Raw genomic sequence first — 3,528 nt, 5'->3', positions numbered from 1 at the left:
TCTGGCCTGTGAGTTGTTGTCCTGCACCTCTGTCATAAGCTTTGTTGATAGCTGGCATCTCCTGTGTCTTCTTCTTGGCCACCTTCTGATTGTCCCACATTTTCAGAAAAGTGTCTCCACATGGTATTAAAATGTCTCTTATGTCTACGCGTTGTGACCAGATTTCCCTCCTCAAGTTATTTGACAGATGATTTCTTTGACTTTGGCTGTGTTTAGTCAGCCTAATTCTGATGTTTTACCCAGGTATTGGCAAAAGAGCTGCTCTGATTGGTTAAAAGATGAGACTTGTGCTGCCTGTGCACCTGACTACCTCCGGAGGAGGTCAGTAGCCCTCCCAGTGATGTGTCATGACTCAGGTAGCCCTCCCAGTGATGTGTCATGCCTCTGGTAGCCCTCCCAGTGATGTGTCATTCCTCAGGTAGCCCTCCCAGTGATGTGTCATGCCTCTGGTAGCCCTCCCAGTGATGTGTCATGCCTCTGGTAGCCCTCCCAGTGATGTGTCATGCCTCAGGTAGCCCTCCCAGTGATGTGTCATGTCTCAGGTAGCCCTCCCAGTGATGTGTCATGCCTCTGGTAGGTGTCATGCCTCTGGTAGCCCTCCCAGTGATGTGTCATGACTCTGGTAGCCCTCCCAGTGATGTGTCATGCCTCTGGTAGCCCTCCCAGTGATGTGTCATGCCTCAGGTAGCCCTCCCAGTGATGTGTCATGCCTCAGGTAGCCCTCCCAGTGATGTGTCATGCCTCTGGTAGCCCTCCCAGTGATGTGTCATGCCTCTGGTAGCCCTCCCAGTGATGTGTCATGCCTCTGGTAGCCCTCCCAGTGATGTGTCAGGCCTCTGGTAGCCCTCCCAGTGATGTGTCAGGCCTCTGGTAGCCCTCCCAGTGATGTGTCAGGCCTCTGGTAGCCCTCCCAGTGATGTGTCAGGCCTCTGGTAGCCCTCCCAGTGATGTGTCAGGCCTCTGGTAGCCCTCCCAGTGATGTGTCATGCCTCAGGTAGCCCTCCCAGTGATGTCAGGCCTCTGGTAGCCCTCCCAGTGATGTGTCATGACTCAGGTAGCCCTCCCAGTGATGTGTCATGCCTCTGGTAGCCCTCCCAGTGATGTGTCATGCCTCTGGTAGCCCTCCCAGTGATGTGTCAGGCCTCTGGTAGCCCTCCCAGTGATGTGTCAGGCCTCAGGTAGCCCTCCCAGTGATGTGTCATGCCTCAGGTAGCCCTCCCAGTGATGTCAGGCCTCAGGTAGCCCTCCCAGTGATGTCAGGCCTCAGGTAGCCCTCCCAGTGATGCCTCTGGTATCCCTCCCAGTGATGTGTCATGCCTCAGGTAGCCCTCCCAGTGATGTGTCAGGCCTCAGGTAGCCCTCCCAGTGATGTGTCAGGCCTCAGGTAGCCCTCCCAGTGATGTCATGCCTTAGGTAGCCCTCCCAGTGATGTGTCATGCCTCAGGTAGCCCTCCCAGTGATGTGTCATGCCTCAGGTAGCCCTCCCAGTGATGTGTCATGCCTCAGGTAGCCCTCCCAGTAATGTGTCATGCCTCAGGTAGCCCTCCCAGTGATGTGTCAGGCCTCTGGTAGCCCTCCCAGTGATGTGTCATGCCTCAGGTAGCCCTCCCAGTGATGCCTCAGGTAGCCCTCCCAGTGATGCCTCGGGTAGCCCTCCCAGTGATGCCTCGGGTAGCCCTCCCAGTGATGCCTCGGGTAGCCCTCCCAGTGATGCCTCTGGTAGCCCTCCCAGTGATGCCTCTGGTAGCCCTCCCAGTGATGCCTCTGGTAGCCCTCCCAGTGATGCCTCTGGTAGCCCTCCCAGTGATGCCTCTGGTAGTAGCCCTCCCAGTGATGCCCTCTGGTAGCCCTCCCAGTGATGTGTCAGGCCTCTGGTAGCCCTCCCAGTGATGTGTCAGGCCTCTGGTAGCCCTCCCAGTGATGTGTCAGGCCTCTGGTAGCCCTCCCAGTGATGTGTCAGGCCTCTGGTAGCCCTCCCAGTGATGTGTCAGGCCTCTGGTAGCCCTCCCAGTGATGTGTCAGGCCTCTGGTAGCCCTCCCAGTGATGTGTCAGGCCTCTGGTAGCCCTCCCAGTGATGTGTCAGGCCTCTGGTAGCCCTCCCAGTGATGTGTCAGGCCTCTGGTAGCCCTCCCAGTGATGTGTCAGGCCTCTGGTAGCCCTCCCAGTGATGTGTCAGGCCTCTGGTAGCCCTCCCAGTGATGTCAGGCCTCTGGTAGCCCGTGAAAACCCGCATGGATCAAACGCAATAATTTGCCATATTCTAATAATACTCATGTGCCAAGCTATTGTGAAACTTCCTTACATGTAACTTGCAACAATTTCAAAGATTTACAGTTATAGGAACTCTAACAAAGTCAGTCAATGGAAATAAATTCATCAGGACCTAATTTATGGATTTCACTTGACTGGGAAGGTCACATGACTGGGAATACAGATATGCATCTGTTGGTCACAGATACCTTACTGGGAATACAGATACCTTACAAAAACAAAACAGAAAAGCAGGGGTGTGGATCAGAGAACCAGTCAGTATCTGGTGTGGGTCAGAGAACCAGTCAGTATCTGGTGTGGGTCAGAGAACCAGTCAGTATCTGGTGTGGGTCAGAGAACCAGTCAGTATCTGGTGTGGGTCAGAGAACCAGTCAGTATCTGGTGTGGGTCAGAGAACCAGTCAGTATCTGGTGTGATCAGAGAACCAGTCAGTATCTGGTGTGGATCAGAGAACCAGTCAGTATCTGGTGTGGGTCAGAGAACCAGCGCGACACATCTCCTTCACATAGAGTTGATCAGGCTGTTGATTGTGGAATGTGGTCCCACTCCTCTTCAATGACTGCGCTAAGTTGCTGGATATTGGCAGGAACTGGAACACGCTGTCGTACACGTCGATCCACAGCATCCAGACACACTCAATGGGTGACGTGTCTGGTGAGAATGGAAGAACTGGGAGATTTTCAGCTTCCAGTAATTGTGTCCCGATCCTTGCAGCATGGGGCCGTGCTTTATCATGCTGAATCATGAGGTGATGACGGGGGATGAATGGCACGACAATGGGCCTCAGGATCTCCCCATGGTATCTCTGTTCATTCAAATTGCCATCAATAAAATGCAATGGTGTTCGTTGTCCGTAGCCCCCATACCATAACCCCACTGCCACCATGAGGCACTCTGTTCACAACGTTGACATCAGCAAACCACACGACACCTGCGGTTCTGAGGCGGATTGGATGTACTGCCAAATTCTCTACAATGACTTATGGACTAGTTCACCAGGGGTATATTACTAACTGAGGACTAGTTCACCAGGGGTATATTACTAACTAAGGACTAGTTCACCAGGGGTATATTACTAACTGAGGACTAGTTCACCAGGGGTATATTACTAACTGAGGACTAGTTCACCAGGGGTATATTACTAACTGAGGACTAGTTCACCAGGGGTATATTACTAACTAAGGACTAGTTCACCAGGGGTATATTACTAACTGAGGACTAGTTCACCAGGGGTATATTACTAACTGAGGACTAGT

The sequence above is a fragment of the Oncorhynchus keta genome, unplaced genomic scaffold (assembly GCF_023373465.1).
Source record: "Oncorhynchus keta strain PuntledgeMale-10-30-2019 unplaced genomic scaffold, Oket_V2 Un_contig_4463_pilon_pilon, whole genome shotgun sequence".
Lineage (NCBI taxonomy): Eukaryota > Metazoa > Chordata > Actinopteri > Salmoniformes > Salmonidae > Oncorhynchus > Oncorhynchus keta.
The sequence above is the reverse complement of the archived record's forward strand: the minus strand, read 5'-3'. Positions refer to the sequence as shown.